This window comes from Chelmon rostratus, chromosome 9 (assembly GCF_017976325.1).
Source record: "Chelmon rostratus isolate fCheRos1 chromosome 9, fCheRos1.pri, whole genome shotgun sequence".
NCBI classification, from domain to species: Eukaryota; Metazoa; Chordata; class Actinopteri; order Chaetodontiformes; family Chaetodontidae; genus Chelmon; species Chelmon rostratus.
In genome coordinates, this window is record NC_055666.1 from 26,182,941 (window position 1) to 26,195,535 (window position 12,595).

The 12,595-nt window shown below is 43.2% G+C and overlaps 1 protein-coding gene across 1 annotated transcript in view; it reads right to left on the reverse strand.

The window, feature by feature from the left end:
- htr4 (5-hydroxytryptamine receptor 4) overlaps positions 1-11,379 on the reverse strand; it is a 163,817-nt gene extending 152,438 nt beyond the window's left edge. Inside the window, exon 1 of the mRNA XM_041944232.1 lies at positions 11,282-11,379. The gene's annotated coding sequence lies outside the window, so the exon portion shown is untranslated. The remainder of the gene's footprint in view (positions 1-11,281) is intronic.
- Positions 11,380-12,595: the final 1,216 nt, after the last annotated feature.

The window sequence follows — 12,595 nt, forward strand, 5'->3', positions numbered from 1 at the left end:
TTATTACTATGGCCACTAGAGGTCACCGCCTAACCTAATACATGTAAATATCATAAAAAACTGCTTGCAAAGACGACGTATTCAGATGATTTGTTTTGGGAAGACCGTCTGTGTAGAACAAAAATGTCTCTCTAGTTGTTAAAATCCACAAATTCCCAGAAAGACAGATGACGTGATCTCAGCGTCCTCACTGGCTGCAGGTACAACAAACATTCCCTCCAGCGAACCAGACAAGTCGAATTCTGAAGGGTCATCTCCAGTATTTGTTAATGGAATAATGGTTTCTTTTTTTGGGTCAAACAAAATTAAAGAATAACTGAATCAACCAACTACACTAAGTGAGAAACCAAGAAGAAGACACTGATAAACATGCCAGCATACAGTACCTGTGCACCTCACACATGTGGCTGCTAAAACACAAAATTAAGACATCAGTGTCAACAGAAATGGAAAATGAGTCACTGAATTTCACAGGCGTCTCTGGTGCTGGGTGACAGAAATTTAGCATCACAATCACACAATCACAACTAGCAATTATCTTCATTATCCATTAATGTTCTGATCAATCTCTCAATTAACTTTTTAATTGTTTGGTCAAAAAAATGTCAGAAAACAGTGAAAAATCCCACTTTTAGAGTCACAAAAAAACAAAACAACCCAAACGTATTTATTGTAAGACAAAAAAGGCAGAAAGTGATCACCACTGAGAAGGTTCAAATGAAAAGTGAGCTAAACAGTTAATCAATAATCAGTTTAATGGTCTGTCCATCCTTAATCAATTAATCACTGTATCATTTCAGCAGCTAGATGTGTCTGTGTGTCTAGAAATGATTTAACACCTTTATCGTCATGGCACAACTGTCGCTGTCTGACAATTTTCCACTCACAAGTTATTGAAAAAGTCCAGGACAAAAGGAAGAACAGCACTTTCTGCCTTTGCACCACCATACAGCACGATAGGATGGAGGTAAGTCCCTCAGGATCTGCTCCAAACTAAAAACTGCCAACAAGATCAACAGCTTCCTGTTATCTACGCTCAAAGAAGACAGAGATGCAGTGGAAACCAAGCTACTGCAAAATGAACTGACACTGCAGAGGCCCATCCCATACATCCCAAAAGAGAGAGAACACAGTTAAAGGAAAAGTGATTGTAGCCTCGTGATAGAAGAGGCAGTCAGGGTAAGCGGTATTGTTCCCTGTGTTTCAGCTTGAAGAAAGCACCTGAGTCTTATTGGAGATGAAGGCAGACTCCACCAGCCCGCAGCCTGCATGCATAAATAATGAGGGAATACATTTGCTTTCTCACATTTTGGGGGTTTAGCTGACGCTCTTACTCCGAGTGACGTAGAGAGAGTGAGCGAGCGCAATGAGTTCAACTCCAATAACGGCAACTTCACAAGAGAACAATGGCAAAGTGTGCGCAGGTCAGAGTTCAAGAGCTCTGAGACTGAACGGAGATATCCCTGCAAAAGACACGCTCAAATCTATCCACATTTAGCTCCATGTTATGAAGTTCATCAGGTGATGTGAACTGTTTTTTATGTAATAACAGGCAGAAAAGCAGAGCTGCACTGATAGTAGTCGGAGAAGTGGTCATGTGGCTTTTACCAGAAGAAAAAAGGAGAACAAGCTTCCTTTCTGATTGATCATGTTTGATTGGGACACATTTTTGCTGTTAGGACAAAAAAAAACAAGGACATAATTTAATTTTAATATTCTTTTCATACTAGAGCTGCTGTGAGTTTGAATTAATCTCATCACTTTCAGTGAAAATGTCTTAGATTAAAAGCTATAGGCTAGCATGGCTAGCCTGTGTTTAAAAGCTGATCTAGGCTTGTCCGCAAACCTGGATAATTGTCATTGGCAGATGTGTGTACAACATGGAGTGCAATGTTGTACACACATTTGAAGTACACTGTAAAAAGTATAAAAGAAGAAAAGAAATAGAAGCATGGATACTTCAGTTTAATGTTGCTTAGCCAGAAGAACTTCACCCACTAACGATTACCAGAACTGATGAGATTATTTCCGCCTCCAGAGCAAATCTGCCTCTGAGAAATATTTGTATTACTAAATCAGATCTGTGTGGAGCGTTTGCTGTAAACAGCTTTAAAAGAAAAAAAATATTGCAGGCTCATTTACTGCCAGAGGAGAGCATGAAAACATTTAGGCGGCAAGATCCAATTAATCTGCATCCGAAAGTCGTTTTGGATGTTCAGCTCTGCTGGATTCATTATTGCAGCATGTTGGGGACACAAACATGCATATGCACTCTAAAAAAAGAAACAGGCATTCTGCATGCATGCATAAACAGATCCAGGTTCGTAATGCACGGAAACATCGAATCAACAGGTCTCACTGAAAATTCAAACAGGTAAACACAGCGGTGGAGTTACTTGTGAGGACCGCCATCGACATAATTCAATTACCTCTGGTGAAGGAAATAATTATAGTTTCTCCTGTTCGGCTCCAGACATTCGGATGGACCGCTCATGCTTTAATTATATGCCCCATAATCATGTTCACATTGTGATAGACAGCAACAACCCCAGAGACCATTACTGAGCTTCTTCATCTCCATGTTGTCCTCTTCACGGCATCACAGGGTTGTATTAGAAGGAGGAGCTCTTGTAATCTGCAGAGCTCCAACGTCTACTTGCACATTTGAGGAGGTGCACATTAGCCACGATGGCTACGTTTATGCCAACCTTAATCTAAACATAATTCCCCCACACAAACAAAGATAAATAAATATATTGAGACACGGCAGCAAATGTCTGTTAGAAAGGACAAACCATCCATTAATGGAGTTTTGACATTTTTCCAACATGCTTCTCTGTTAAGTTTTTGGCTGAATGAAGTCGTCAGCGCTCAAACAGAATCTCTCTGTGTTCTCGACTGACTGCCTGAGGTGAAACACCGAAAATAACTACAGACTCTCTCTCCTCCACACCGAGTCACAGTCTCTCAACCCTTTCTCTCACTCCGTTTCCCTTTTCTGCTCTCCACTCCCGCGCTCTCTCACATCCTTTTCTCTCGTTCATGAACTCTCACTGCCCTCAGCTCGTCTCTCAGCCACCCGTCAGTGTGTGTGTGTGTGTGTGTGTGTGTGTTTCTATGTGACGCCGTCTCTCTCCCTTCCCTTGAACCCGAGCTGCTCCGTTGTGCCTATTTATCATCCACCTACTCTCTCGTCTTTCTTCCTCTGGTTCTCTCATGTCTGAAATTATAGCAATTTATCAGGTGGCGACAGTAATTACCTGCACGCACACTCAGACTTACAGCAGCCTTGAGACAGAAGACGGTTTTCAACGCAGTAATGTTGTTTAAGTGTGCGACAGACTCTGACCCTCACTTAGATGAGTCGTTTTGGTGCCGAACACTAAGCAAACTGTGATTGTTTCACAACCAAGTGACAGTCTCATGCGTCCCTCTGGGAGTCATTAGCAATCGCCTGTTCGCGTGTTGCACTTAGCTGAGGTGGGAAACTTTGTGCCTTGATAAAAACAAAATGTGAAAAAAGTACGATTGAGTGCATAAATCCCACCGTAGGCTGCATGGAGCAAACAGCTATGAGGAGACGGTGCTGTTCTTCAGATTAAAATGCTGTATTTCCATCATGTTTTCCAAATGGCTTTCTTTTAAAACATTCATGCTCTTTTAATCGTATCTTCTCGTTGTGGCCTCTTCTTCTGTGGTGGTTTAATGGCATTTTAGAGGAAAGACGACAAAAATAAGACTGTAAATATTACTTAATAGCTGATTGCTATAATGAAATTACTGTAAGTCCTTCAAACTTGCAGATGACTTTTTGCCATTACCTTCCAAAGCAACACAATGTCTGAAACCCCTCCACACACCTTTCTGACTTCTGCAACAAGCCGACAGCTGCCCCCGTGTCACACAGCGACTGTTCAGGTGTGTGGGCTGAGAAAGTGAACACGGTGTGAAGAGATTCCCTCTATGACGGCAGGTTTTTCATCCCACCTGCAGCTGTGGCTGTGCGGTGCAGCTATGCACACTTTTGTCCCGTGAATCAGCTCTTCACGAACGCAGCCCCGCCTTTAGAGACTTGGTTAAAGATTTTGCATTTAGTAATAAAGAAACAGCTTGTTTGAGGAGATTACAGTCGTGGTTAAACACACCGACGCTGAGTGATGGTAGGAAATGGAAAACAAACAGGTCTCCGGTGTCAAAGTCCAGCTCGTCCTCTGACTTTCTCTCTCACAGGATTTGTGGCAGCATATCAGCGTCGGGCCACTTCCTCTTTTCCTCTGACAGTCATAACTCACACAGACACAACAGGTCACAGTTTGAGAAAACAGCATTAGAAGTCATGTGTGAAAAGATGAGCAATGCTGCTCTTTCCTGCTGAATCAACGCACAACTTAACAGAGTCTAGAAGCAGCAAGTACGACAACAGTCCAATACCACAAATATCTACTGTGATCATTGACGGCTTTGTGTAGTTACTGGCTCTTCTTCCTGGCTTCTTCTTTCCTAGTTGAATTTGTCATTTTTTTAAGTTAATGCTTTATCTTTAGGGCTGAAACGATCAGTTGATTCATTGATAACTAACAGAAAACGAATCCAAATTTTCTCAAGTGTATGTGTTCGTTGATGAGCATGTTTTACTATTTTCTCAGATTTCTTGGGCTAAACCTTTAAACCTAAAGGTTAGACATGAAAGTAGAGGGTGTTGACAGGTTCCACTCCTACACACACACACACACACACACACACACACACAGTGATGCGGAGGCCGATAATGAAATCAAACTACCTTCTTCATTCCTTCTCACTCCTGAAGCCTCTTTCTTTTTAAATCCTCATCGCCTCTGGAGATGCTCTGATTCCTCCCTCACTGTCAGCTCTCACCAGCCTGAACCCTGCGAAGGTCGGCGTGATATCAGAGCTGCCTACCCCCCCCCCCCCCCCCCCCCCCCCCCTCCACCCTCCACCATGTTTGGCTGAAGCTGCGTTCAGAGGGAGATCTGACAGCGCAGCGCTTCGAGGGCTGGAGGTAATTACCTCTATTCAGCAGCAGCATTCAACGGGCTGAGTGGCTCGCAGAAATTCTGACGCTGCTGAACAATATGCAAATCACGTCCGCCGCCCTGACACTGCATCCTCCCGTTTGAATTACACGGCGTGTTCCTCTGCGTGTGTGTTTGTTTCTCTACACAAAAAAATCAAGTCAAGTGCTTTATTATAAGCATACACTCCCATACAGAAGCTGGTATTCAGTGAACAGTCCGGTCTCAGATAATATCTGGTCTATTCAGATAAGTAACAGATGAGGAAAACAACAGTGTGAGGCATTTAAAGCGCTGTATGAAATGACCTGCCTGTTTGCGGCTGTTTTGCCAACAATAATGCTGCTTGAAAAAGCTCGGGGGGGTTGAAAAGTTGTCTGTCACATGTTAAAAATGGCAGCATGGTCTCCATACCACAGGTCCTTCATTCCATCAGCTGTCAGATTATTCAACTCCAGCATCACTTAACATAAGACTGTGTTGATGTTGTTTGACAAATTAAGCTCATATCCATACATTTTGTGCAATATTACATATCATTTACTGTTTTGTATATTTTATTCTTCTGTGCAATAGCAGTAACACTATTTATTAGTATTTTTTATCTGAAGGCAGTTTACATTGTTCTTTTTTTCCACAGCTACTGGTGTCATACACACTTTCTACATATTTATATATATATGTATATATATATATATATATTTTTTTTTCTTTTATATAGTCAAATTACATTTTTAGAGTCATCTGCATATGTTTTATGAGTTTTGTGTCCCCTTCCCACTGCAGCCCAACAGGACTTTATGATGATCAACTATCAGCAGTTTCATTTTTGTTGCTTCTATAATAATTGCCTTGTTACTTTTGCATGTTTGGTGCTAACGCAGCAGCAGGCGGTTTGGGCAAATTTGTTTCTTTGAAGTGACAAACAGATCATGAAAGTATTTTGGATGCATTAACGTCACATTTTCTACAGTTTTGCTTCCTTCCTTTCTGCTGCCTCATGTTCACGCTGCTTCTACGTGTTGCACAGTCGCCGGCTGCAGCGTGTGCAAGTTCGCTCTGCTGTAAAGCTGTGATTGGTTAGCTTTGTGATTTTCATACAATTAATTATGCAGCCCAACGGCGAAACACGATGCTGTCAACCTGTCAGGTGTGAAGACTACAGAGAGATAGAGAGAGAGAGAGAGAGAGAGAGAGAGAGAGAGAGAGGTGGCTATTGATTTTGACCAGATGCTCCGTGTGTGTGTGTGTGTGTGTAAGGGTCCAACAGATTAAGTTATTGACCCAAACTGCTGGATTGTTGCATAAGCTCATTTTGATCACTTTAAGCAGCACAAGGCAAGAGACAGAGGGAGAGACAGAGTGTGTGTGTGTTTGTGTGTGTGTGTGTGTGTGTGTGCGTGTGTGCGTGTGTGTGTGTGTGCGTGTGTGTGTGTGTGTGCGTGTGTGTGTGATGTGAAAAACATTTACAGTACCTGTTTATGTCTGTCTGCATTTTTACCCACATCTCATATAAATTAAGTGAATTTGTCATCTCATAATTTAAGTTTGGCTTGTGCTCACGAGCTGCTGTGATTAAGCCTGGGGGGGTCATGCAAGTGTGGATGAGACTCAGCTTTCCAGGTTTTTGTGAGTCCACTCCCAAAAACAGCAGTCTTCATTCTGCACATTCAGGCATTGCGAAAAGCACTTTACTGCTTCCACCAAGTTCTACCACAGCATCCCAGCTGACTGAACGTGACATCAGTGTGACGGGCACGTCACTCCGCCTGGCGGTTGTTTGCCTCCACCAGCCAGTCACTATATTGACATGCATGATTCAAGTGAATAATATCTAGTGAGAAATATGCTGTCTTCACTATTTTTCCAGAGGAGTCCAGAGGAATGAGAGCTTCATCACATGGTGCAACAACAATCAACTGAAGATCAATATCAGCACAACCAATCAGCTCGTGGTGAACTACAAAGCTTCAGATATGAATGTTGCTGCAAAGAAGCTACAAACAGTAAAATGCGGACGATTCACACACATGTTCAACCCGGCAGCACAGAAGATCTTTACAATCAGCACAGTTTCAAGGTGGACGCAATGTCACAGCGAAGCTGACCTTTGACCTTTTGGATATAAGATGTCAACACTCCATCACTTTATCTTGTGAGACATTTGTGTGAAATTCATCATAATGAGTATATGATTTCCTGAGTTAAGGCCAAAAACGTGTCTTGTGAGGTTACAGTGACCTTCGACCTTCAACCACCAAATTCTAATCTATTCTAATCCTCGAGTCCATGTGAAGATTTGTGCCAGATGTAATGGACTTCCCTCCATTTGTTTCTGAAATATCACAAGAGAATCCGATGTACAGACAATCAGACAACGTGAAAACGTAACGCCTCCAGTCACATCTGTCACCGGCGCAGAAGCGTTCGTGAAAACAGAAAGTTTGTCAAACTTTCATCACTGATTATTCCTGCAGTTGCTCAACATCCATTCGTGGCAAATAAAGAACATTGACTGAAATCAATGGACAGGACTCAGGAGAAAGACTGTAATCATCGTTAAATAACTTGAGCCTGAACAGTGAGCCTGGAGTCACATTCAGCAGCTGCTAACCTCGTCACTTTTCCCTGCAGGATACGAACCTCCCACCACAGTCTCCATCAGCACTGGACGGCATTACGTTTGGCCAAAACAAAATCACTAATTTAGAATTTTTGCATATGTACATAATTTGTACACGACTGGGTTGGAATTTCGTTATTCTGTCTTTCTTATTCTGCAAGCAAAAGTCACACAGCTTATGAGCACGTAGGAAAGTCATAAATACTCATTACAAAAGAAAATAACTTTAACAACACATCAACTCCTGTCTCATCTGTCTCGAGGCTTAAAATCTCTAACTCATAACTCATAACTGGCTTTGACACTGCTGCTAATTAGCCCTGTCAGCTTTTCTGCACATTATTTTGAGCTTTTCATTGTCCCATGGTGCATAACTCCGCACCCCTGCCCGTAGCCTCAGTCAAACTGCACATCAGTCTCTTCACTGTACATAATAAAGTGCTGAGTGTCAACACGCTTCGTGATATACAGTCCTGCATGTCCTGCACTGACTGTCAGCTGCTGCTCTTCTGCACTATGTGCACCAGACTGTTACCAGATAATCAATACTAGAAGCACTTGCTTCGATAACTGTATTGACTGCTCTATACAGCACTTACACACCAACTGACTCTAAATGTAGCAGGAACAGCAGGATGCTAAAGAGGACAGACAAACTGCTCATATCAGTACAAAGAGCACATCACTCTGTCTTCAATCCACTGCAGAGATAAGCTCGAATTATCCCAAAAAAAGTGAGTCAGCGCTCAGATTTAAGCTCTCAAGAGACATACATTACTCATAATGCCCCAGCCGCCAATCCACAGCTCCTCAAAGCTCTCAACCAATTTCATCTCATTGTTTTTGTGTGCAGGTTAAAGTCCAACAGCTTTTACCAAAGCCGTAAACAGAACAGCTGCAATGCACAAGACCAAACATCCTGATGATGCGCTGCCTGCCAGCAAGAAGCAGTGCAGAGAAAATCTGTGCGCAAGAGATCCATCCATCCATGAATCCATCTCACACGTCTTTATAAGCTTTGGTCCACTTGTAATTGTGTGGTGTGAGCACATTTATATCACTATATATACATTTTAAGTTCTGCTTAAAAAGAGAATCTGTGCACATTTTTTTCGCCAGACGACATCGGGGTCACACAGTCCAGGAAGGTAGCTTGTCCTTCCCAGCACTTCCTCGGGGGTCCTGAGGCATTCCCAGGCCTGCTGAGATATATAACCCCCTCAGTGTGTCCTGTGTCTTCCCCGGGGGATCCTCCCAGTTCAACACTCTTCATAAAATGTCAGAACTAACGACGAATTCTCCCCAAGCGAGGCCAATATTTAATCTCAACATTTCTCTCTGATCGGCTGCCAAAGAGACTGACTTTTACAACGAACACGCAACAAAGAAGCTGAAGCTGTAACAGTCAAATGTTTGGCATTTTCCTGGATAATTGGCAGAGGACTGGCTAAATGTTCTTCCAATCAGCAGATCAATGAGTATGATTTAGACTAAAGAAATTTAATCGTGGGTGACTGCACCTTGTCTCACAGCAGACTGAAACCCTGTGGCTGAAAAACCAAAAATTTTCCTTTAAGACTCATTTGAAGACGCAGCCTCAGTCCACATGCAAACAATGACACGCAGATTTATGCACAGACACAACCGAGCAACCGAGCATAGTTTCAAGGCAATCACGGGTTGATGTACAAAGAGCACACACACACTCATGCATTAGCGTACATGTGTGGGAGGAGAGATTCACATCCACAAGTCAATTCAAGAAAAACTGGAGAGCTGCTGCTGCTCAGCAACTATTTCTTATTCATCTCTTCTAAAAGAAGACATCTTGTTTTCCCGCTGCTCCTGTGTGCACTCCCGACTCCAAGTGTGCTGTTCCAGTGAAAATAAGGGGTGTGTGTGTGTGTGTGTGTATATGTGTTTGCGTACGTGCACATATGCATGACTGAAGCAGAAAAGAAACTTTAAAAAACACATTTTTAAGCCAGTGTTTTCGAGTCAGTCCGACGGGTACTGATGCCCACATCGGTGTACTTACACCTGAAGTCATTTGCATTGACTGAAAAATTGCAAGTGCTCTGGCTGCGTTCCAATCCATCTCTCAGAGCTCTTTATTCCCAGGCTCTGAGTGGCCGTGGGCGAGCTGCAGAGAGTGTGCACCGTGAACGATACAGCTGTGATCCTCCAATCATCATATCAGTCAATACAGCAGCACTTTGTACCTGCACCTTTGATCGAGGCGCGTTGGCTCTCTGCACATCTGATCCATAAATGTAACACAAGAATAATAATCAAACCACTGGAGCACCTGCAAAGTGAAATTAGTCAAATACAAGTGAAGAGTTTCTCTTACAAATGGCATGAAAACGTTTCCGAGCTGTTATGCAGCTGGAAATTTGCCAAACACTTAATGTGGAGCAATGAAATGGAATAAACTGCAGCTGTCTGCTTGTAATATTGTACAGCGTTTAAATGCTTTACAAATAAGAGAAAGATGCATTTTAGATGAACCTGACAATCAATAGAGCATTAATATTATCCAATCAAATGTAAAAAAAAAAAAAAAAATGCCAGAAAGTTGTTGCCTCCTTCACTTTTTCCTACCTTTAAAACGTGCATTTGTTAAAGTCTCACTGCCTTTTAAAGCAACTTGCAGTATGTTTCATCTGCGTGTTAGAAGACATTTTTTTTATGTGATCGCGTGGTCTCAAACAGTGGAGAGAGCTGAAAACTGATGGAAATTCAAATAAAAATCTTATTTATAAACTGCTTCAGTTTAAGATCTGTCACAAAACAGTAAGAGAATACATGAGAGAGGAGCAGAGAGATGCAGGAAAACCACAAAAGAGCGCAAGCGCACAGTTCAAGTCCATAAAAGTGAGAGATCAAGCGCAGTTCGCTGCTGCTCCTCCAAACCACAGAAATCCAACAGTATGACTGACTCTCCACCACTGACTGTCCCTTTACAGCTTCCTGATTCACGGGCACGTGTGACAGCTGACAGTCACTCCACTCTGTAGATCGATAATCCCTCGCTATCGATAACTGATCGGAACTGAGAGGCAGCGCCGCAGGAATCACATGTGTGGAAAAGTAATTCACGTTAAAACAGATCGATACGAAGCGGGAATGGCAGCTTCTGCACGTGGAGGTCAGAAGATTCATCCAATAAAAACTGTAATATCTCCTTTGTATGTTTCACTCAGGAAAATCAAACTTTAATCTGTGAGAAATGAAAATGTGGTGAAACATACAAATGCCATCACAAGTAATAATAACCCTGACATCACCACAAGTTCCTCTAACAATGTAGTAATAATGGCACAACATTTAGAAATAAGCTGCTGATAACATTTGTTCCATGACTTTGTATTTAATATGGGAATATAATCGCGTTGTTCCAGAAACCTCCAAGGTGACTTTAAACTCACACGTGAGGAGCACAAACTTGAAATAACAGCAGGGATATGAGAATATTCAAACAGATTTTCTTCAGTTGCGGAAGGTCACGCTTGCTCCGGTTTGTGAGCAGCACCTCATGAGCAGAGGTCAACCGCTCACACCGGAGACCGGCGCACGCAGCAGCCCCAGAATCTGCGAGAAGAAAGCGGCTTGAACTCACCATTTCCTGGTGGAGGCGCCGGGTCCCGAGAGCATGTCACGACACTAAATCCCCATGAGCCAGATTCACGTTGTTCTTCAGCCCGAGCTCAAGGCAAACTAATGACTGTGCCTCAAAGGAGAGAGGACAGCAGCCCGGCTTCGTGGCTGCTGCTCCAGAGTCTTCACAGGAGTGGAAAGAAACGCGCAGCGCAGCGGGAACAAGTGGGAATGTGGAGACGTGTCCGTGCGCAAAGAGCAGCGAGGTGCGACGCTCGGTGCGCGCCTGGAGACACCGGGGAGAGACCGTGGAGGGAGAGGGGAGTGGAGGAACCTCGTGGGGAGCCCGAAGAGGGCTCGTGGAGAGGTGAGGAGACCCTGCAGGTATTTGGAGAGACAGTGCGGAGTCTGACCGGACTGAGGGGAGTCACCAGCGGAGATGTTGAGCTGCGCCGCTCTCACAGCGGACATTAACCCGCTCTGCTCTAGTCCCTCCTCTTCAGCCCTGAAGTGAAGGAAGCATCTCTCTCTCTCTCTCTCTTATGTCATTGTCACTCCACATCTGTCAAACACGATTCATTTGGATGTGGTTTTGTCGCTGCTTGTGTGCGCGCTGGAGTGAAAGCAGAGATGTGATGCTGGAGGTCAAGGAGATCTGAGATCTTCTTTTGGTTTTGCAGTAAAACCAAAATTAAAAACAGGACATCATTTTCATCGAAGTAGATGGAAGAATGTTGCCTTTAACTTTGACCCTTGCATGGAATAACCTAAACGTGACCTTGAATGCAGGTGGTCCCTGAGGATTCATTCATTTACGGCTCCTGGTGATTTTAAAATGAATCATTTTTACTTGACCGTTTGTTCATTAAGATGAGAGTTTATTAGATTAGCTTGAAACGACCAATATTGCCAACAGGTAATATTTAATTGGCATTGCTGTGGGATTAATAGATGATTATCTCATGTGAGGATGTGGATGGTCAGAGGTCACAGCTGCCAGAGGTCAACGCCAACGCCTGAACTGATGTTCTAAACTTTGCTGAACGCTGACATCATGTGCAAAGATGCATTATCCCCAGTTTCACTTCTTCTTACCAAATTCTTCATATTATTTAGATGCAGATTGATTACTTCTCCCAGAGGAGCACAGCTGTTGCTCAGAAAGGAATCCACTTGCGAGGATTCTCATTCATCCAGGTCTTGGTTCTTGGTACTGCACATCTAGAACCACAAGCAAGTCCAGTATCCTTTTGGAAGCACTTAGAAGAAAGTGATCCAGTTCTTCTGGCGCTGCTGGTCTGTTCCGGTCCTGTCTCTTATCATTCTTTTGACAGCT